The sequence below is a fragment of the Anomaloglossus baeobatrachus genome, chromosome 1 (genome assembly GCF_048569485.1).
Source record: "Anomaloglossus baeobatrachus isolate aAnoBae1 chromosome 1, aAnoBae1.hap1, whole genome shotgun sequence".
Classification (NCBI taxonomy): domain Eukaryota; kingdom Metazoa; phylum Chordata; class Amphibia; order Anura; family Aromobatidae; genus Anomaloglossus; species Anomaloglossus baeobatrachus.
The window spans coordinates 112,939,273-112,964,018 of record NC_134353.1 but is presented as its reverse complement, the minus strand read 5'-3'; the positions used below and the strand labels follow the sequence as shown (position 1 = coordinate 112,964,018).

The following is a 24,746-nucleotide window of genomic DNA, read 5'->3' as shown; positions in this document are numbered from 1 at the left end:
CAGAATGATGGGAAGAAAAAAGTTTGGAGAAGAAAGGGAACGGCACATGATCCAAGGCACACCACATCCTCTGTAAAACATGGTGGAGGCAACGTGATGGCATGAGCATGCATGGCTTTCAATGGCACTGGGTCACTTGTGTTTATTGATGACATAACAGCAGACTAGAGTAGCCGGATGAATTCTGAAGTGTACCGGGATATACTTTCAGCCCAGATTCAGCCAAATGCCGCAAAGTTGATCGGACGGCGCTTCATAGTACAGATGGACAATGACCCCAAGCATACAGCCACAGCTACCCAGGAGTTCATGAGTGCAAAAAAGTGGAACATTCTGCAATGGCCAAGTCAATCACCAGATCTTAACCCAATTGAGCATGCATTTCACTTGCTCAAATCCAGACTTAAGACGGAAAGACCCACAAACAAGCAAGACCTGAAGGCTGCGGCTGTAAAGGCCTGGCAAAGCATTAAGAAGGAGGAAACCCAGCGTTTGGTGATGTCCATGGGTTCCAGACTTAAGGCAGTGATTGCCTCCAAAGGATTCGCAACAAAATATTGAAAATAAAAATATTTTGTTTGGGTTTGGTTTATTTGTCCAATTACTTTTGACCTCCTAAAATGTGGAGTGTTTGTAAAGAAATGTGTACAATTCCTACAATTTCTATCAGATATTTTTGTTCAAACCTTCAAATTAAACGTTACAATCTGCACTTGAATTCTGTTGTAGAGGTTTCATTTCAAATCCAATGTGGTGGCATGCAGAGCCCAACTCGCGAAAATTGTGGCACTGTCCAAATATTTCTGGACCTAACTGTACATGGATGGGAGTGTGCAATGGCTAGGAGATGAGATATGGCCATTTCTACCAGAAACAAGAAAATTGCACTTTAAATATCCAGCTATATTATGCTTCTGTGTACAGATCCTTTTTTTTGGTGCTGATAGACTGCTCTGGGGGCCTATGGTTTTATATACTGAATTTTTCGGATTATAAGACAAACTTTTCTTCTCAAAAATTTGGGAGGAAAATGAGAAGTACGTCTTATAAGCTGAATATAGCTTACCAGGGGGTGCTGAAGAGGGGTCACAGGAGGCAGGGACAATGCTGGTGCACTGGGCTGTACTGTGGGCTGTGATGTGGGCTCTGCTTCGCTGCGGGCTCTGCTGCACTACAGGTGGTGAGGCAGGGGTTGCCATCCTGAATGTCAGTGGTGCGGACTTCAAACCCTGGCGCCCAGAGTCAGTGTGTGTGCAGATGGAGCTCTTGGCTAGATCTCATGCGCATACACCGCCTCTGGCCCATTGATCTCCCAGCAGCGGACTTAAAGAAAATGATGCCCAGAGGTGGCGCATGCACAGATGAGATCTAGGCTTGTGATTAAGCTGATAACTCAATCTGCGCACATGCTGAGTCCGGGCACTATTTCTTTGAAGCCCGCACTGCTGACATTCAGGATGGTGGCCAATGGCTCACCGCTCGCAGCGCAGCAGAGCCTACAGTGCAGCAGAGCATCTCAGCGCCGCCATCCGCAACGAGCATCTGGGACACCTGCTGAACCGATGGCAGCATCACCCTATTCCAGCACCACCCCTGCCTCCTTCGACCCCGCTCCATCACCGCAGCCGCTCCCCTTCCGGTAAGACACCGGAAGACAGACCCCATGGTTTTGATGAGGGGGCATGCTGGAGTTAGACACTCCTGATTCTAAGAGGTAGACACCTGCTATTGAATCAGGTCTATCTAAAAGTGGCGTGCTCCTCCACATGCCTAATCTTATTCCAGTCGGGGACTAGAGTGAGGTTTCGTGAATAAGGTCTGCCACAGCTTGCCATGAATTAGATGAGCTGTAATATCATGTCCGTTCTGCCCATTTTGGTGGAGGTGGACAAAACTGCCATAAATCGCAAAGTTTTTGTAAAATCTCTGGTTGTGTAAAAATGTTGCAACTTATCAAAATGTGTTACTCCACAATTACAGCAAAAACACTGATGAATTGGGGCCAAATAGTGCCTTGTTGCATGCCATGGTATATTATAGAGACATACAGTGCCATATGTATAGCACAGTGGGTTCATTGGTCTATATAACTATGGTCCCACCATAGAATACAATCAACTAAATATGGATGTGACATGTATACATTATTTCTTAACACACGACTGGTAAAACATTTATCCATTATTCCAGCTATTGGCTCCGTCTTACTCTGTTTCACATTTCTAGATTGCTTTTCCAGTCCGCAGCGGCGCTCTCAGTGCAATCATTACTCAGTAGAGTTTATAGGCCGAGTTACAAGGAATCTCACTACTGTCCCCATTGAACACAAAGGACTTGACATAGAAGGTCTAAGATATTAGCCCAAGCCAGTTAACGATCAATGGTACAGCAGGTGATCAGATCAATAAAAGGGCAATACGGACAAAGATTTCCCACAGATGTGAAAAAAAACCTAGTACTGTATATACTTGATAAATTGATCTAAAACTATTCATGTTATTGTTGTACCAATACAATTAGCACATTTTGGGCATATATATGGTAGGGCTCGCATGGTGTTAGCCCTGGATGCTGAAGGAGGTGACAACAAGCCCTTCGGCCGTTCCATGAGTATGCAGTTTTAGGACTGTGCAATTAGTGTGCGCAGTAATCTAGAATAAAACTGATGAACTATTTTTCGGTTTGTAGTTGCACAAAAATGTTGTGAATTATTTTTACACCGAGAAAAATTTGGGTAACTCCAGCGTCTTAGAATTCAAAATCGGTTAAAATTACATTTATTCAAAAATATTAAAAATCAAATAAATTGAAAACCATCAGGAAACATATGGCCATAGAACTAATGCGTTTTGGATTATACAGTCCTTATTCCTATGAATAAGGACTATATGTAGTCTGATATATGTTAGGAAACATATGGCCACAGAAGCTGACATATTTCGGACTATATATAGTCCTTATTCCTATGAAAAAGGAATAAATGCAATCCGACACGCGTCATATGGCCACAGACGCTAACACTCTTTGGACTACATACAGTCCTTATTCCTATGAATAAGGACTATATGTAGTCTGAAATGCGTTACAACATATGGCCACAGATGCTGATGCGTTTCAGACTACACACAGTCCTTATTCCCATGAATAAGGACTGAATATAGTCCACAACTAATTATATGGCCACAGAACTAACATGTTTTGGACTACATACAGTGCTTATTTCTATGAATAAGGCCTGTATGTAGCCCAAAACACGTTATATGGCCACAGAACATGTTTTGGACTACCTACAGTCCTTATTCCCATGAATAAGGACTATTTGTAGTCTAAAACGTGCTATATGGCCTCAGTACTAACACGTTTCAGACTACATACAGTCTATATTGCTAGGAATAAGGACTGTATGTAGTCCAAAACACGTTATATAGCCACAGAACCTAACATGTTTCGGATTACATACAGTCCATATTCCTATGAATAAGGACTGAATGTAGTCTGAAATGTTTTATATGGCCACAGAATTAACACGTTTTGGACTACATATAGTCCTATCAATAAAGACTATATGTAGTCTAAAAAGTGTCAGGTTCTGTGGCCATATGTTTCCTGACTGTTTTTAATTTATTTAATTTATATATGTTTAATATTTTTGAATAAACTGAATTTTAACCGATTTTCCATTGTGAAGGTTCCCTTCATTTTTCTCCTTGTATCTGTGCAGGTGTAGCTGACCTTCTGTGTGCACCTGATAGGGTTATACTAAGGCATTGATACAGTAAGCTGATAATTGTTTTAATTTTTTCCTAATTTTAACACCACCTATGACATTTTTTTAAAATGTAGAGGAGGGATATGGTCTAATTCACCGTAAGGCGCATAAATTCCTACAGAAATGTACTGTGGACCATGATGGGAATAACATTTCTGACGCTGACGCATGGCGGGTAAAAGATGCACCAAATTCATTAAGAGGTGCAGACCACTAATAAATTGGGCATCTTAGTCCAGGTCGAGACTGAAGTACCAAATACCATTCTTGTTAAATCGGCTCCCAAATCTATGCTGCAGTAAAAAAAAATATAGAAAAAAAATCTAGGAAAACTCTGGTTTAGGCCGGTGTTACATTTGCGAGTGAGTCGCACGAGTCTCGCATCGCATCACCCAGCACGGCCTGCTGCTCTCCGGACAGGAGCGTCTCAGCTGCATAGAAATACATGCTGCCGACCTGCTCCTGTCAGGAGAGTGTGCGGCCGTGCTGGGTGACGTGATGTGAGACTCACGAGAGTCTATCACAAATGTCTCTGGCCTAAGACACGTAAATAAAAATAAATCAGACTCGATTAATTGATTAGTTCCTTTATGGTTTTGGCCACCATATTGTATGATAATAAATAGAGTCATTATGGAGTACCAAATTATGGAGTATGGATTAATTAGGCATCTTACTCTACATAGATTATGTAGAGATAACCCGTACGAATGATACAGACAGATTAAACGATATGTTGCATAAAATGGAGACATAACAATTAGACACAATGGGGCAGATGTACCAAGAATGTTTAACAGAAAAACAGTATGTTGCCCATAGCAACCAGTAACTGCACAGCTTTTATTCTACAAGAGCTGTTTAAAAAATGAGAGCTGAGCTCTGATTGGCTGCTATGGACAACAAAGAAATTTTCTTTTAGTTTTGACAAACTAGGCCCAATAGATAACGCTTTCGGACAAGATTTTCCAAATGCTTCATACTATAAATATAGTCCACAGTATCACAAACTATCCATTGCCCCTTCTCCTGCTCTCTGTAATCCGTTACCCCCATTCACGATCATATGTAAAACATGAAACCTCTTACAAATCCCTACAAGTGCTGCAATGGCTGCAGGATCATTGGGATCACAGCCATGATAGAAAAACACCCAGATGTTTAGAGACAGGGAGGCTGTACAGAAGCATCAGGTCATGATGACTAGCTCTGCATCGCTGGTTAATATTTCACAGATTTTTTTTTCACAACTATTGCACAATTCTTAAGTAGTTTAAAAGGAAAAAAAAATGTCCGTCAAGAGATTAGCTAATCCTAATCAAAAGGTACAAAGCACATTTAAAAGGAAATATGGCATGTGAAGTAAGGTGTGTCAAGAGATCGGACAGAAGCACAGTCATATCGGTTCTCCGGTAGTTGTACAACATTGCGCAGTACAGAGAGAAATGGATGAAAGCAACATGCCGCATGCCTGGCCAACTCCAATACAATGGAGCTCATGGACCCAGCCATTTTATTCATATAAATATATATATATATATATATATATATATATATATACGGTATATATATATATATATATATATATATATATATTTCTTTGTTTTGTTGTAGGATGAAAACTTGAAACCTATGGTGTGGAAGACAGAAACTAACAATAAGCCACACGCTGCACTGTTTGAGAGATTGTTCTCTGCCTAAAGATCTAAAATTACATTCTTCTTCTTTATAGGCATATTGTACTGGCATGCATATAATTATAATAGAAGAAGAAAAATCCAGTTTCCGGAGTTGTAGTAAAACTATTGCAAAATGTTATTGAAAGACTTCAAAATTAATGTGATGACAAGGACAAAGATAGGGAGCCCATATACGGCATAAGGCTGTGCGTTTCGATCGCTGCCTGCGTTATTTGTAAAGCCAGACAAAGAACGCAGGCAGCGTGCGAAACGCGTAGCCTTATGCCGTATATGGGCTCCCTATTTTTGTCCTTGTCATCACATTAATTTTGACATCTTTCAATAAAATTTTGCAATAGTTTTACTACAACTCCGGAAGCTGTATTTTTTCTTCTTCTATTGGACCCTTGCACTGCCAGAGTGTTATCCGTGCATGCCGGACCTTGCCCCAGTTGAGCTGGATCACCTTCCTTCTTTCTCATATAATTATAATTCTGTATAGCTATAAATAAAAAGGGTAAAAAAAATCTTTTTCCATTATAGTTACAAGGTAACAAAAAGGCGAAAAAACTACTTCAATAGTGTCTTTTAAGTAATAAAAATGTGGTTTTCCACCCTTGGGAACAATTTTTTTCCCTTAGCTAAATGAATGCAATTTGTGCTAAAAATATTTTTTGCAATTGGGTTTCACTAAATGTATTGCACTTTTTGCCTCTGTATTGCACTGTCTATTATTGGTTGTGAAATGAGTTAATAGGGTTAGCCATATAATTTTTTTTTATAACAAATATGTTGGAGACATGATTTTGTGGCACTTACTATTGTACTACTATAGAAGTATGACAGGTCCTTCTCCTGCTCTTGTCAGTGCAGCTTTCTTCACAGATCTCCAGGCCATAAAATGCTGGCTCGTGGGATTTTATGTAATATTCTAACACCAAGTAGCAAGTATTTGTGAAGTGTAAAAGGAAAGTATGGTTTTCTCAATATTTTAAAAATATAAATCTTAAAAGTGTAACGTGCATTTGTATTCAGCCCCAAGTCAGTACTTTGTGGAACCACCTTTCTCTGCAATGGCTGCCCCAAGTCTTTTCGGACATGTCTCTACCAGCTTTGCACATCTAGAGGCTGAATTTTTGCCCATTCTTCTTAGCTCTAGCGCAGTGAGATTGGATGGAGGCATCTGGAAACAGCAATTTTTAAGTCTTGCAACAAATTCCCAATGGGATTTAGGACTGGCCTGTGACTATGCTTGGGTATAATCGGTACTCAGCCCTGTGTGAGATGCTTGTAGTGTTTGAATGGCTCTCGCTGGGGGTAACAACAGCATAATCGGATGACGTGTGCACCAAATACTCGGAAGTGATCTGCTTCTGACTGGCTGCATATGAGAGGAGACCCAAATGGCCCAATTAGGGATGTCCATTGGTGTTCAGGTCTCAAACTAAACTTTATCTAAAGTCCGGATGAACCCGCCAAACTGAACTTCCACAGGTCCGCTCATCTCCATTCCTGAGTATAAGACTCAGACAGAAGAGGGCCCCCTGTTCAAGACCAGAATATGGACAATTCTAACTATTTTGGAGATGGAAATGGGCCCCCTGACCTCTTGGGTTGCGAGTTGCACAGGTCTCACCAATGATAAGTCGCCCTTCTACTATATATCTCTTTACATATCTATATATTCTGTGCCCCAGAACTTACACATGGTAGACATGGGGCAGTAATGTGAACCATACATTAATACCACATCCGATCTTCAGCAAGCTGATTTACTTTTGCAGAAAGAACAGGTGAGGCACATAAACACATATGTGCATGACCCGTGTTTGCCACATGGTTCTCAAGTGGTTGAGTGATGAACAGCCGAAAATGGCAACGTGTCAACCCGTCATAACTTACTGTAAGGTGAAGATTCACTTCCTGTCATAAATATGTCGATAATGGTATAATAAAGAGAGTGACCATTGGATGAGTTGCTCTTGTTTGCGATATTCCAAAAAGTGTAAGTGGATGTGGATGTGGATAGACTGTGAGCTGTGTATCTGCACGCCATTCTCATATGCCCCTGGCACTGCAGCCTACTTGTGGTTTTGGTGGCTCCACATTGGGCATGTATCTCACCTGCTGCTGTGGGTGAGACATCCGCCCATTTCTGATCAGTTTACGTACAGTACATTCCATATTAACCACTCTATAGTCAGTTTATGTAACATCCAGCAGGCATCAGACAGCCAGAGCTGAAGCACAAAACTGCTACAAGGCTTAAAAAAAGGCACAAAAATAAAAAAATAGAGCTGTGGACTGCAAAAGTCAGCGGTCCGACTCCTAAATCTATATTCTTCCTCTTTCTCCAAAGTACTTCCTCATGTCCTTTCCTCATGAACACTGTCTGCACCAGGGGAGGTGAAGGGGCAGCGCTCGAGGAGCCTCGCCCAGGTTAGGAAAACAAATGTGGAGCCTGAACAGCAGGGAGTATGAGACATTTCCTGAGGAATCCAGGCAGGATTTTTCCTTTCCTGCTCAGTTACATGGTTACCTTTTCCTCTTTCCTCTCCCACAATGTTGCAGGGTCACATCTTGGAAGAGTTGCTCTGTTTAACCCGTTCACCTCTGAGGTGAGAATTAAACTCTTTTAAGAGGTTTTCGAGACTAAGCACGTGACTGCACTATGGCTCTCTTAGAAGACCATGCTGTAGAGTCCTCATTTACCTCATGTATATACTGTTCAGAAACAGCTCTTATACAGGGGCGGACTTATCTCTGCGTTTAAAGAAGCAGCATGTCAATTGTTTTTGACATTTTGGCAGCTATTTGCTAACAGTAGAGTCAATGACAAGTTTCAAAATGCAGCATAAATCAAAATCCTAGCGTTTTACATGCTTTTTTGATGCAGAAAGTGTACCGCCCCGCGGCCTCGGCTGCGGCCGCCGAGCCGCTCGGATCCGTGCTCGCGTTCTACGGGTGGTGGCTCGAGCCTCTCATGGACCCGGGGGTCACATTGCTCTGCAAGGGAATTGGCGTTACTGGGGATGCAGGTTTTTGGGATGATTGTTCGTGACGCCACCCATGGGTTGTGGTGATGGTGGACACCACCGCTGCAGTGAAGATACGGGGACTCCAGGGAGCGGTGTAATGGCGCAGCTAGGTGTTGACCCCTCCGTGGGTAGGGGATGTTGGTCCCGGAGCCCGGTCGGGCTGTGGGCAGGGGTGCAGGGCGCTGTGTTGCGGTGAGGCGCGGTGCCTGATGGCACTGTTGTACTCACGATTAAACCACACAGAGTCACTGGTAAACCAAACGGAGGAATGAACGGGGCCCGCAGCCGGCTGCAGCTTCCTAGTCGGGTTGGAAATGTCCGCCTTTCTCCTGCACCTGTGTTGGTAGTGTGACCACTGTGCCTGGGCACTGGTAGTCTGCTCCCCGGCATGTATGTGTTGTAGGAGCCCCTGCTGCCCGCAGACGTTGGCCTTTGGATCTCTGGACTCTGGGAGTGGCTACTATCCGGACGGGTTGGGCTGTTGCCTTCAAACGGCATTCCCTTTGGTGGGAATGAACCCCTGAGGTCCAGACCGCAATCAGTTAATTCGACTATGGTGGTAGCATATAGCCTAGTCGGGGTCTGAGTACCCTGCCTGGTGCTCCGGTATCCAGTTAGCTCCCCGGTTTGTTTCCGGCAGGCCACTATCCTGTCCTATCTCACTGTTGGGAAAATTCAATCCTGGCATGTGCACTCCAATATAAGTTGGGAAACTTTTGCTTTTCATTTCTATTGAAATTAGAAAGGTCATACATTGGGACCAAGTGTTTTATATCCCTTGAAGAACCACAAGCAAAAGTTAATTTAATCTGATTTCATTGTGGAATAAAACAAGTAAAAAAGAAAGAATCTTCGTAGATCTATTTCCTTTTGTTAGATTTTTCCTTAATGCAAGCCACTTGAGATCCGCATAATGAATAAAGCAGGGAGGTCATCTGGAGTTTTCATAAATTACGAAACTTTTTATAATCAAGCAAATACAATCTTTAATCAATTAGGCTTCTATTTTTAGTGCACGTAGGATGGATACAAAGTGGATTTTTGCGGTGGTTGATGTCAGGGTTTACATAGCGTGCGCTGTTGACCCACAAGCAATGTCTTCTTGTATATTTTATGATAAAAGAAATAGCCGGGAGTTTATTTAGTGCGGCAGGTGATAATACAGCCACTGATTGAAGTATTACAAGACTTGGCACCGTCTACGGGGAGTGTTCCCATTGATCATAAGTGGTGGCTAAAAGGGTTGGTGTAAAGGCAAGTGCGAGTCTGGGGATCAGTAATGGACAAGTTAACAAAACACATTCGTAAAAAACGTTTTTCTTTCTAGTTTTATGTAATAAACAGGTCATTTTAGCATTACATGGCAGCGATTCAGATGCAACCTCAGTCATTTTCTAGCATGATCCCCTTCCATGATGCCCATATGCTCTATGGACAACACAGGTTGAAAAATCTGATTTTGACAAGTTGTGTTTAGTCCTTTCAAGTTTAAAGGGAATCTGTCACCAGGTTTTTGCCCCCTAAACTGAGAGCAGCATAATGTAGAAACAGAGATCCTGATTCCAGCGATGTGTGACTTACTGGGCTGCCTAGTGTAGTTTTGATAAAATCACTTTTTAATCAGCAGTAGATTATCATTACAGGACTACTTGGCGTGCTGCAGGTAGTCCAGCATATTCATGAGCTCTGAATAACTGCTAGATCTGAAACAGAAAAAACATTGATTTTATCAAAATGACAGCAAACAGCTCAGTAAGTGACACATCGCTGGAATCAGGGTCTCTGCCTCTACATTATGCTGCTCTCAGAAGGTGGAGCAAAATCCTGGTGACAGATTCCCTTTAAGTTACTCACTATGTTCTCCAAGCTCAAAATAAACATAAACAATAACAGGGAACAGTGAATTTAGTATTCTTTTTGCCAAAACGACCAAAATCCCGGAGTCACACTTGTGAGTGACTCATGTGTAATACATGCAAGTCTCGCATCGCATCACCTGGCACAGCTGTACACTCTCCGGACAGGAGCTTCTCGGCTGCATAGAAATACATGCAGCTGACCTGCTCCTATTAGGCTACATGCGCACTTTGCGTCAAGGTAGTTGCAGTTCAAAAAGCATCCTCTGGCAGAAAGGACAATGCTTTTGGCTTTCAAAAAATGCATGTAAAACGCAAAGGAAGTAGCCTATGCGCACCTTGCGGTTTTCATGAGTTTTTAGTGCTTTTCCGGTGCTTTTAGAAACGCTGCAGTTTTGTATTAAATTGAATGGATGGGAAACGCAGCCAAAATGGCAAAAACAATTGACATGTTGCTTCTTTAAACGCTAAGTTTTTACACAAATTTATGCAAATTAAACGCAGCGTTTTGAACAGCAAAGTGCGCACAAGAAAGCTCAATGTCCCATTGACTTTGCTTGAAAAGCATGACACAAGCATTTTGGCATGAAAATGCTGCAGTTGAAAAAGCAGTGGAAAAGCAGGTAAAAAAGCAAAGTGCGCACATAGCCTTAGGAGAGTGTACAGCTGTGCCAGGTGATGCGATGCGAGACTTGCGCGTATTACACATGAGTCACTTCCAAATGTGACTCTGGCCTTATGGGGATTGTTAAATCAATGCCACCATTTTCCCAGATAGCGGAAGTGTTGAATTTTATTAATGAAAACATTCTGCTGTATTTAACAGCAAAGTGGATGTAATTTCATAAAAACCCATGTCCACTGTCTGTTCAATGACGTTGTTCACCTGTGGTTTGTTTTGTTGGGGGGGCGGGGTGCATTTTTCCCCCTATAGGCTTTATTGGGGAGCCTGAAAAAATGCAATTGCATTATTAATTGTAGAATCCTAGTGTTTTGGACCAAAATAAAAATCAAAAACTATAGCAAATCTGCTGTAAAAATGCATTAACAAAGTTGAAAAAGTAGAAAAAAAAGGAGGGGGGAAGGTGCAGCAAAAGTGGCAAAGACACCATAATCAGAGCAGATCACTATTGGGTATTGTGGTGCAGACGCCTATAGAAAAAAATGCAGCGTTTCTACTTATGGGAACATGGCCTACATGTCCAATGTCCTCAGTAGGTTTCATGTGATCATCAGTAAGAACATTGCAGGTCGGAGGAGCACAATAACTAAGGATGTCCTAACGCTGAGCCTGGTGGAAAAGGCTATGTTTAATGAGAAGGGCAGCCAAACGCCAATGACCTGGAAATGTGATCAGAGTTTGAGAAAGTGAAGATTTCCGGCCGGTGGAAAGGGCTATGCTGAATGAGCAGAGAAGCTGATGGCAGAGCTGGAGACGGAGAAGTGTCACATCTACTCTACAGCCGGTCCACAGTCCACAGTTTCCAGGGAAAGTCCTGTGCTGTGATGTCGTTTCCACTGAATGTGCAGTTTCTGACAATGACCCTGATTATTACATGTGTCAGTTTCCTTGTTTCAGTGCGCGTCTCTCTGATGTTTGTTTTTCATGATATTTGTGAGTAATATGTCATAGTTTCATGCAAAATTCTTATGTCACACGGGAAGGATTTCCTACGATCTGTCACATTTATATATGTACCTGTAAAGTACCATGGGGACTCCTGTATAAAAGCTACATTTAGAAATGTCCCTCATATAATCCATATGAACATGCAGAATTTACATGGCCAGGATCAAACTAGACACTTTTTAATGAAAAAGACGAAAGGTGATACTAAAAAGGGAAGCAAGGAACCACTTGGGACCAAAATTGGCTTCATATCCTAAAGAGAGGGGAAGTACTGTGCAAAGCTTTCTTTACTATCTCTTAAGAACCAAGCCCAGTCTTGGCACATAACATGTGGCAACTGTACCACAAACACGTCTTAAAGGGGAACCTGTCAGGTCCCCTATGGCCTCCAACCCAGCAGCATTCACAAGTGTATGCAAAATTTCCTGATTAACCGGCCCGGTATAAGGTTAATCACTAAAATCAAGGTTTAAAAATAAAGCATTTATAAACTTTGCAGTTCCTATCTTAAGTAGTCCCCAGACTAGTCGGCCCTCTTCAAATGTTATCACACCCATGTTGGTGTGAGAACATGATTTCCAAGAGCCAGTATCATTGCAGCCCCTGGAAATCTCACGCATGCGCACAACTCATTTCGGCAGAGTCAATGCATTCCAAAGCTGGAAGCTTCAGAGAGGTACACACGCATAATTGGAAAAACAGCGTATGTACTTACGATCATGCACAGTGCGCCTCTCTGAAGCTCGGAAGAGTACACCCTGCTTCTGAGGGGCATTGATGTTACCAAAATGATCAGCGCGCATGCGCAAACTTTCAAGTAGCCGAGATGACAGCAGCACGTGGAAATCATGTTATCATTCCCACAGAGGCATAATATTATGAAAAAAGGGCTGACTACACATGTGAATGCTGCTGGGTTGGAGGGCACAAGGGACCTGGCATGTTGCCTTTAACCAAGTCTACGGTTGCTTCACATGGTGTGGTAAAAAGGATATGCAGGAAAAAAAATACAACATGGCCACGACTTTGGAACATTACAGGGAAGCAAGTAATACATTTTTTGCCGTGTTGCTAACAAAAAATAAAAATAATGCACCCTAGTTGCTACATGTGAATGCAATGTAAAGGGCCATATAGATGAGCCAGTCAGAGTATTATTCACAAATTATAGGCTTGTATGAATATGCTGACAATCACCCGACAAACAAGCAAAATACTCATTCAACGAGTTAACGAGAACAAACGTTGTGTATCAGCCAATTTATACCGTAGTTCTACAGAAAACATTTTGTAAGAGGCCTTGAATGTACTTATTGATGGTTCTTGGTCCCATTCAATGATGTCTATTGGCACATTAATATCCTGCCTACAGATCTAATATATACACTGGCTGCGTGGCCCGTTTGCACCTCTCTCCATTTGTCTCATAATTGATAGGTACAGTCCATAAAATTCAATAGGGTATGAAACAAACTAATTTCATTTTTTTACAACCTCAAAGCTATTTCAAAGTGGAATTAAATTGTGGCTACACAACCAAGCCATATCGTTATATGAGGGAATTGTGTCCTCAGCAGGTCTCTAAAATATCCCCATATTTGTGCCGGATCACTGCTGTGGGCAAAGGATGACGCCCTATATTACCAATAGGTCTAAGAGAACTATTCATAATGGAATTCCCCAATATCTTATGTAATGTTGCGCTATCACAGCATCATCTAGAACCATTTCTAAGACCGGTTTAATGGTTCCAGTCAAGACCATTAGATGTGCCGGCTGTCAATTTCAGATCAGCAGATATGTGGCTAGTAGAGATGAGTGGACCCGAACATTAAAGTTCACGGTTCATATCGAACACAGATTTTACAATCCCCCCAAAAAAAACAGTGTTTGAGTTTGGGTGCTTTACGTATGCCAACCACCCGAGTGAGCAGCTCCATGCTTGGGTATGCAATTGGCCTAATTGTCAATTCCTTATTGTCCTGTTGGATCCCATCTCAATATTAACAAAACTACTGGAATGAGATAAAACCATGGTTGATTAGCAGTGAAATTGGCTGAGTCTATAAACATGCATTTAGAAGAGCCGACAATCATCTGAGTGTCCCAGAATATTGTGCCGGTTAAACATATCAACAATGACAATAGAATGAACCAAAACGCTCAGCCTTAAAGTCATCATTATTGGCAACATATTGCCAGGAGTGTATAGGGGACTGCTGCTGATAATATGATGCTGAATGAGGCAAAAGGAATAGAGATTAGAGTTGATGTTCTGAAATCACCATCCAATGGCAACTTACCAGATAAAACAATTAGTGGGCTCAGTAACTGAAACTATGGTGGCGTAATACAGGTCAACAGAAAGTGATCATATCCATACCCCTGATCAGCGATGTAATAAGTTTTACAGTTCCTCTTCACATTAACTCAATATTCTGAACCTGTTGAGTTCAGCAAGACCGGCTGACCATCTAATGTGAATAGTAGTCTCCCAACTTGCTCTTGACAGATTATGTCTGGGGAAAAGTTGGATTGAACATGTTGGGTTTCATTACCCAATCCTTTTGTGGTCAGGCTGAAACGAGCGTGCATGTGTGGGGATATCGGGAGGTGTCTGCTGAATGACTGTTTAAGGCCAGAGTCACACTTGCTAGTAACTCGCGCAAGTCTCGCATTGCATCACCCGGCACGGTCGCACATTCTCCTGACAGGAACGGGTCGGTTGCATGTATCTTTATGCACCTGAGATGCTCCTCTCCGGAGAGTGTGAGGCCGTGCCGGGTGATGCGATGCGAGACTCGCGCGAGTCACTAGCAAGTGTGACTCTGGCCTACGGCTTTCATGGTTTCCATTACTAGAGGAGTCATGATTCGTATGATAGTAGTAATCATGGATTTTTTTTCTGTCGCTTACACTGGTTTCACATCAGCGTTTTCCTGCTGCACTCGCAGACCCGGCACAAGGACAATACAGTACATCAAAGTTCACTGGCAAGCTCTGGGCATGTGCGGTCATGTGACCGGGGCTTGCCGCACTGTCTGTGAACTGTATTGTACTGTACTGCCCTTATGCCGGATCCGGCAGTGCGGCAGAATACTGCTGATGTGTTTGTGCCCTTGTGTGGCGCCAACATAATCCTCCGCTTTGTACCAATATCTAGTCCCATCTGACCCAGTGGGTCTAATATCTTCATCTCAAAACTTGAGGCATCTGGAATGTGGAAGGAAACTCACGAGAATATACAAACTATATTCAGAGGTTGTGTTTGGTCATATCTCAAGAACTTGTGCTTTTAAAGGCCAACATTTCACTGGTTATAGACAAAGGGTTAAGCAGTGGTGAGCAGAGGTGTTACTCCCAGGGTGGGGACTGGGAGTAGCTGGGGCAGTGACAGAGGTTTGGTCAGGACCCGTGATCTGAAACAGGAAAGAGCACACATATGCCACTTGGAATGTATGACGCAAACTCCAGCCTTGAAACAAAGAGAAGGAAACAGCTCTTCTGGCTTAGCAGGGGAGAAAGCACAGAGAGGCTGCAGTCAGCCCTGGCTGAGCAATATTCATGAGCAGCTGCACTCATCTCATACAGCAGCAGCGGGTGGAGGTGTTTGTTCAATGGGTGTGAAGAAAAACAAGGGCTTTATAGGCAGGTCCTGCCCTGTTTACAAATACACGAAAGGTGATCGTCCGGCATCTGCATTAAATAGCCAAAATTAGCAAATGACTAATGACCGGATCACACAAGAAGGAGCATCGCCCTGACCTATATTCCATCATCATACTTCGTTTCACACTTCAAATGGGATTTTTAGACAGTTTTAAAAGTATTTATATAATTTTATGTTTGTACCGTAGTACACAGGCTTTATTCACATGGAGTTTTTTTGAGTGGCACTACCATGCTCGGTAGTCGTAACTAGTGATGAGCGAGCACTACCATGCTCGGGTGCTCGGTAGTCATAACTAGTGATGAGCGAGCACTACCATGGCTGGGTGCTCGGTACACATAAATAGTGATGAGCGGGCACTACCATGCTCAGATGCTCAGTGCTCGTAACTAGTGATGAGCGGGCACTACCAGGCTCGGGTGCTTGGTACTCGTAATTAGTGATGAGCGAGCACTACCATGCTTGGGTGCTCGGAACTTGGAACTACCATGCTCGCGTGCTCTGTACTCGTAACAAGCAGTTGGATGCTCAGACGGGCTCAACTCAAGTACCCAAGTAAAATGGAAGTCAATGGGGAACTCGAGCATTTTTCCGGAAGAATTCTCAAAATGAGCAGTTGAATGGTTGCCACTCGAGTACCCGAGTAAAATGGAAGTCAATGGAACCCTCGAGCATTTTTTTGGGAAAACTTCCAGAAAAATGCTCGAGTCCCCTATTGACTTCAGATATATTCAAGTACTCGAGACATGCCCAATTGAGAGATCAAGTGCTAATTAAGAGAACTTTTCCTGAAAAATACTTGAGTTTCCCATTGACGTCTATCTTACTTGGGTACTTGAGCAGTTGGATGTTCGGATGAGCTTAACTCATCACCAAATTACCCTTCACAATGCTTGAAAATGTTTCCTATTCATTTCGGGGGGAAATCCACAAAAGATGAGGGGTTTTTCAGTGTTTGGAAAAAAATAGTGTGGGAAAAAAGAAAAAAAAATGTCTCTTCTTTGTAGCAGATGTTTTTCCAATATACATATATACTATATATATTAGAAGTCAATTGCAAAGTTCAAAAGTTGGCAAGATGTCTTTTTGAATGTTTTGCCAGTAAAGTATTCTTGTTTGAAAAAAATGTTAATGGAATTTTTAAAAAAGTGCTAAAAACACTTTTTTTTAAAAAAAAAAAAAAAAAAAAGTTGTAGCATTTCATTCCAAAGTATGTGCGGCGCCCCTTAGCCACTCAGGGCACTACAGGGAACTGCATCCTCTCGGGGATGCAGGGCCTACCCCCAAGAACCTGGAACACCAGTGCCAGCAACACCAACACACACCAAAATGCTAGTTACCACTCCACAACAGGGGGCACTGCCTAGTCAGACAAGGGGATGGCTACCTAGAGGGTGGAGCCAGACCAGGGGATTAAACAGCCTGGTGGGAGGGGACTGCAGTCAGTCTACAGACAGTCTGAGTAAGAAGTGAAAGTAGAAAGACGTGCCTGAGAGCTGGGTCGTGTAACGGTGACCCGGGGGCACAGGAGAGTGGTCGCAAGGGGAAGGTACACCCAAGTACCGCTGGGACCAGAGCACGCCTGGGGCACAGGACCCTAGGTCAGGTGACAGTTTCAGATGGCCTGGCAAATACCTGCACAGTGAGGTTGACCTTTACGGACCTCATTGACCCGCAAATCTGGGGGCATCAGCAGTAAAGCAAGGATCAGGGTTCGGCATACAGACCAGCCCTACAGGGTCAACACTGCCCGCCGTACGGAGAAGGATACTGCCACTGCAAAGGGACAGTCGGGCCCCAAACGCTCCACGCTACAGGGACCCAACCACACTGAGAGTGCCGGGGACAGGACAAACGAGTCATCAGCTGGCACTGGAAGTACAGGGATCTGAACCAGCCGTCCAAGGGTCCAGAGTGAGTAGAGACTGTTAACTACAACCCACGATGTGGTCTCCCTCATTACTCCATCATACATCTCCCAGGCTCAGCCCTACCTGCGGAGGCTTACCACCAGAGCTGCCATTACCACCAGCCCTGGGGGATAATCAACTCAGCAGCGGCGGTTCCACAATCTTAACCGCAACCTGTAGGTGGCGTCACACAAATGAATTTAATCTCCCCTGTAAATACTCCCCATTAAAAAGTATCCAGGGCAAGGGATCGGGCAACAGCCACCAAAGTGACATTCCCCAGTGATACACTGCCCGGGACCGAGTACCCCATTCCCTGAGCGACATACATGTTAAAATATGAAAAGCAAGTAATTTCTTACATAGAGAGGCATATGCTCAATGTTTTAGGTCCTTTTTCAGGTGGGTTTCTAAGTGGACTTGTCTGAAAAAGAGATCATATGCACATAAAATAAAAAATGAGCGAGTCCGGAAGCGGTTCCCACTTGGAAAACTCAACTCCATGTGATCATAGCCTTTCATTGCTCAAGTTTTGGGATGTGATCTAACAGAACTTCACATGAGTATCCATTTGTGGGTCAAAAAATGAAAATTAATTTACAATTTTGATCAATTCAGTCCATTATGTAGAGTCGCACAGAGGTCCATCCATTCTGTTGGCCATCATATAATGCTCCAGACATTGCCGTGTTATAGGTTTATTCTCCCTAAGAGGAAAGAATTAATTACAAAAATACTTCCATGATACAGGATCAGATGGTAAGAGCCATATTTTTGTTTTTCAGAAGTTTTTGATCCTCTGTGTGAACTCAGAGGCATATGGCGGTGACTCATGGAAATGTACGGGTGCCGTATCACTGCCCATAAAACTCAATGGGAGTATTCTACAACTTTACTAAGATCATGTCTCGACTTTTCATTTTATAAAAACCCCTCCGCTATTTTATATATATATATATATATATATATATATATGTATATATATATATATATATATATATATATATATATATATATATATATATATATATATATATATATTGTATCATACATTAAACCAGATGACAAGACAATTAGAGAAAATGATCTACAGAAACACTTAGATATTTCAGTTGAACAAAATACAAACACGTTGTGACAGTACAATATATCATTATGTCATAATAACACATACCTGCTATACATACATAGTGTAATCCATACATTTTATGTGTATAGCGCCAGCAGTCAATATAGCTTGGCAGTTGTCACAGCTACAGCAGCGAAGCAAATCATTGTCGCCTTAGCAACTAAAGACGCAAGAACAAGACCAGTTGGACGGAGCAAATCAGGCGATCTATCAAAATGAGAAGACTGTGCTAACCTGGCTGCCGGACATTAACATTTTCCTGGTATGCAAAAAGAATAATGTATATGGAGATGACAGTTCCTTAGATCATAAGGGTTAAGGCTGGATTCACACTATGGTTTTCATGCAGTTTTTGGTAGCAGATGCAGAGATGACTGATCCTTTCATTCTAGGTTCCCTTTTGGTATCTATTCATGTTAAAAAAAAAAGTGTTGGTGCAGACTTTACGCTTCCATTATAATCCATACACAGTTCCAGCAAATTGGAATATTTTGAATTAACCTCATCCACGTGAGGCATCTTTTTGGGTGTTGAAATTGGCTTTTGTTACAGTTTTTGAAAGGGAACCTTCCAATATGATTTAGTATTGGAAAGACATGGCTGTAGTACTGATTAAATCGATACCTTTGGTGAATAAATCCGCTTTGTTGTTCTCCTTTAATCACCATTTTAAGTTTTGTGCTAATTAGACTTCGGTGTACACTATTGGGTCTTCTCCTCCCTGTCTGTGATTCCCCGTCCCCTCTGGTCTGTGAATCACCTGCCTCCCCTGTTTTAAATCTCAGCAATGACTTGTAATTCAAAGACTAAAGGCCCCGTTACACGCAACGACATTGCTAACGAGATATCGCTGGGGTCACGGAATTCGTGATGCACATCCGGCGTCGTTAGCGACGTCGTTGCGTGTGACACCTACGAGCGACCGCTAACGATCTGAAAAATGGCAAAAATCATTGATCGTTCACACGTCGTTCCTTTCCCAAATATCGTTGCTCATTTTGGACGTAGGTTGTTCGTCGTTCCTGAGGCAGCACACATCGCTACGTGTGACACCCCGGGAATGACCAACAACACCGTACCTGCGTCCTCCGGCAACGAGGTGGGAGTGACGTTAATGTGGCTGCTCTCCTCCCCTGCGCTTCTATTGGTGGCCCGCTGTGTGACGTCGCTGTGACGCCGCACGAACCTCCCCCTTAAAAAAGACTTTGTTCGCCGGCCATAGCGATGTTGTTAGGAAGGTATGTGCGTGTGATGCGTACTAGCGATATTGTTCACCACGGGCAGCGATTTGCCCGTGAGGCACGCACGACGGGGACGGGTGCGATCGCTAGCGATGTCTCAGGGTGTAAAGCGGCCTTAAGACAGGCGGAGGGAATCACAGACAGGGAGGAGAAGACCCATACAGTCAGGTCCCTGTGCACTGAAGTCTAATTAGCAGAAAACTTCCAAACGTGATTAAAGAACCACTAAATGGATTTCTTCAATAAAGGTATCAATTTAATCAGTCTTATAGCCCTTTACAGCCATGTCATTACATTACAAAAGGTTCTTTTTTTGTGCAGATTTTGCCTATTCATTTAAGTCAGTTCCCTAAATCCACAGGCTAAACTTTGAGCTGGCTTTCTTTTGTTACTTTTTTTGGGTACATTTCTGCAGCCTCCCAAAAAACTTATGAATAAGTGCAGAAATGCTGCAAACTTTAGTTTAGAAATCTGTGCATAAAATCCAGACAAAATACACAACGTGTGAACCTGGGTTCAAATCCCACCAAGGACAACATCTGCAAGGAGTTTGTGTGTTCTCCCCGTTTTTGCGTGGGTTTCCTCCAGGTTCTCCGGCTCCCTCCCACACTCCAAATACATAGTGATAGGGAATTTAGATTGTGCGCCCCAATGGGGACAGTGATGATCACATATGTAAAGCGCTGTGTAAATAATACCACTATATAAGCAAAGCATAATAAACGGATGGTACCATAGTACTGGTTGGCCTTGAGATCGGTACATTTTTATCATATTGACATTGGCCAATTGTCATTATAAAGGTTATATGAAGCGATGAAGACCAGCTTAACATAAAAAACCCTCAGTTCTGAATTGCAAGACAGGCGCTCAAGCTTTCCACGAGTCCTGCCAAAATAATGATCTGGTCTCCAGCTTCTTCTCCTTCCTGTGCTACTGTTTTCTAAGCCATAAAAACTAATTTGGCCCCAATAAACTAGAGTTACCATTCAACAATTGCCTGGGTATAATAAAGCTGCTTAGAAAGTGTCTCCCAACTGTTGGGCTAAGGCCTGAACTGTCTGCACCAGCTGGGCACATGCACAGCATGCAAAAAGTGGAGGATATGGCATCATCTGCTCCCACCACTGTCCTGCTCATGCAAGAGTGAAGGACAGGCTGAGGGCAAAGTCTTCTTTTTTTAGTCATTACAACATCGCACACAGTGGTGCGATGGTTAAATCATTTCCAGCCGGCGCACACAGATCGGGGACATGATGGGACACCCCGGTGTCACAGATCTCAGATGGGCATAGTGACTAAACATTTACGACCACTCTATATACTGTGCATTGGATACACACGTCTAATGTGTGAACGTACGGAGATGAGAAAATGTTCTCCACAGCTGTGCACACAATAACCTCCAGGAGCTACATGTTAATAAATGTATACATGATTAGTGTACGCAGATAACGTTCCAAGAAAACTTTCTCTGGATTCGTTTTTTTTCCACGGTCATGTGCAGACGTAGAGTAGTTGGGTTTATCACTTGGCACAACACTCTTTATAGATCATCTGTGGTCTACAAAGCACGACCAAGAACATTGAGCTCCTAAGAGCTGATGAATAAATCAGCTCTATATATAAAGAACATGGAAAAAAAACAAATTTTGGTAATTGATCAGCCCAGCATATACAATTGTCACTAAGCCTCTCCTTGTCCACCTCTTTGAGAAGACCTGTCATCCAGACCAGATATCCTATAACAGAATTTTACTTCCACCATCGATTATGAATACTAGCCAACTTTTTGGAGAAGATCACCCTCTAGAAGACCATTTTTATTAGGATCCACTGTAAATAAATCCAATAGCTATGTGAATATTTTACATTGACTTTTAGCGACCCTTATCCAAGACCCCCCACTGGCCACGAAACAACCAATTTTATACACATGTGATTGTCTGTGACGACTCATAACAGAATTATTCAGTCAGATGAATCACGTCAAATGAATCATCCGATTACCAAACACTGTACTAAATAATAATATAAAAAAAGTAAAAAAATAAAAAAACATTCTTAGGCATCCAAAGGATTTTAATTGAGCAGATCCGATTGTGATGGTAGCATGAACGCAAGTATAACTGGTACAGAGTCATAGCTTATGAAAAAATTCACTACATCCACGACTTTAGTACATATAATAAGTAAAAAGGTGTATATACAACGCAGTATAAAAAGGAAAAAAACACATACATGCATAAAATAGAATTCAAATATGATTAAAGCAATGTCCAAGTTTGGATATATTTCATAGAAATAATTGTTCAACCCCCCAAAAAAATTGACCCTCAAATATGGATCTTTTCACCCCTCCAAAAAACAGATTGTCCACATCTTCCACTGTAATATTGTGCCGTGTGATAGAAAGTTGGGTTTTTAAGAAAATTAATCATCGGCAGTGCCCCTTGTCTCCGACAAATGCCAATCATCTCACAGCTATCATTGACAAGGGCTTTCTGTACCGGTCTCCAGAGGGTCCTGGGCCACTGACTGGCACTGTGTGCTCATTTAAAGTCCCCATCAATCAGCCTTTTTATTAAGACAGGCTGATGGAAAATGTAGAGACCAATGTGTGGCCAGAGCTCAATCAGCTGACAGTAAGTTTAGCTTGTCCTGGGAATGGTGCCCACCACAGCCAACCAGGTGATGAGTGCCAACATAAACTCAGCTCTTCTTCTCATTATGCCAGTAGGGTCGTCTTCATCCAGAAGCAAAAAGGAAGCGCCCGTAATCCAGGAGACAACCCATTCCCCAAAATCAAGAGCAATCCCTTGTACCCAAGTCACCCCTAGATTGACCAGGGCACCTGCAAAGTGGCAATAAAGACCAAGCTAGAGAAGAATTGGAGACTTACTGTGATCCTGGCTGGAAGGGGCACAGGGGGTCTCGTATATAGCACGTTTGGGTAGTATCCCTTTACTCCAGTAATGATCGTGGTATACAGCGCTCTCTCAGCTGTGTCTCACATGAGTGTGGCTGCTACAGCCTGAAGGTTAGGGGCAAGCCTCTAAGGGATGGGAATTCAGGGAGGAGGATCAGCAGCACTCTACACACCAGGGTGGGGCAGGGCAGCTCCTGCCCATAGGGTGGAGGGTGGATTTGGGTGGAGGCTTGGACCAGTCAACATTGACACTTTCATAAATATATATTTACAGAGCACTCAGCCTCTCCCCTGCAGCTGCCTCCTCCTCCCTCCCCACACAGGACCTGATCACTGTGACCCCACACACTCCTAGCAATGCAAATCAGCCTCAGTCTAGATCCACACCAGGAACAGGAGTGTCAGAGCGTCAGCCACTGCTGGAAATTCCTACTTTATGATATGGGTATGAGCCTGACAAGAGGAACACTGACTTTTGTCCTATCTGCTTTCTCGTAATGGGAAGTGTCATGTCTGGGACTGAAATGCAGCGTAGTCTGACATTTGTCACAACACATCCAGATATCACTACTATGTGTTCGCTGTGTTTTACCGTAGAGCTGCATGCTATGGCTTTACCTTCTTTACCATAGTAATTTAGGAATTTTAATATTGCTTTTTATTTTCAAAGCCTCCTAATTACAAGGCGAGGTACGTATAAAAAAGGCACAAACTGGCTGTAAGTGCGTAACATAATAAGTAGCAAAAAGGTAGAAAAATAAAGCAATAAATGAGTAATGTCTCTGAGAAATAATAATATAATAATATTTATTCATTTATATAGCGCTATTAAGTCCACAGTTACATACATTGGCATCCGCTTTCTTCCCATGCGTGACTGCCGTTGATCAGTGTGCTGGATCCGATTTTCACCCACTTTTGATCCGTGTTTCAGTTTTCACCAAGAAGGTGACAGTTGCACTCTGTAGTGCTAAAATATATGGAACAATGACTATGGGAATATAGGCATGCATTACTGCTATGGAAAAACATGTAAAAATTGAGATACTTCACATAATAAAATGGCCAGATTTTATGTGAGCCCAACAGCCAAGCAGCAAGACGAACTCATTTTTCAGTTTTTACCATTAGTGTGGCTTCCATTGTACACAAAAAATAATTCCAAAGTTCTACCCATGAAACCAGAATAGCACATGAATTAAAAACAGATGGCATCAGTGTGCCGTCCATTTTTTTCAAAAATCCTTTGGCTTACATTAACAAATCTGATCCCGTGACATTAAAATGGCTCCATAGACTACAGGTAAGTGATCCATCCAGAAAACAGTCGTTTGAAAAAATAGATGTTTGAAAAAAGCCTAAGTAAGAGCAAGAGAGCAAAATTAGAGAACAACACAAATTTCCTAAATGTTGTGGTCACTGTGTCGTCCTATGTGATTATATCCTAACATGAGTAAACTAACAGTATTTTTAGTTTATTTCATACATTTATCTTTATCAAAAGCACATAATAAAAATGTAAATGAGATAAATGAAAAAGAACACAGATCAACATTAGAGAAGAGTTTCAGATACTTGCAAGTTATTGGTGTTAATCTGGCACCTGATGCTAATTTCCTTAATTTCTGAATTATCTGACAAACCCTATGTAACAGGCAGCCTAACTTTCCAGTTTGCATTGACTTTTCAAAAATGGTGTGCTGTTCCAAAGTGACTGAAATCATCCGGCAGCAGGTTTTCCAGATGAAGGTGAAGGCCAAAGGGGTGACCCTATCAGCCATAGCAAGAGGAGTTGGTCATTCCAAGTCTGTGATTTTGTGAATATTGCATCTCTACAACATGACAAACTCTTTGAAGTCCACCAAGAAGGCTGGTCGCCCTCGAAATACAAATGC

General features: G+C 42.5%; 1 protein-coding gene across 1 annotated transcript in view; it reads right to left on the bottom strand.

The window, feature by feature from the left end:
- The window catches only part of KLF3 (KLF transcription factor 3), a 91,287-nt gene extending 68,312 nt beyond the window's left edge, over window positions 1-22,975 (bottom strand). Inside the window, exon 1 of the mRNA XM_075333792.1 lies at window positions 22,825-22,975. The gene's annotated coding sequence lies outside the window, so the exon portion shown is untranslated. The remainder of the gene's footprint in view (window positions 1-22,824) is intronic.
- Between the last annotated feature and the right edge of the window lie 1,771 nt (window positions 22,976-24,746).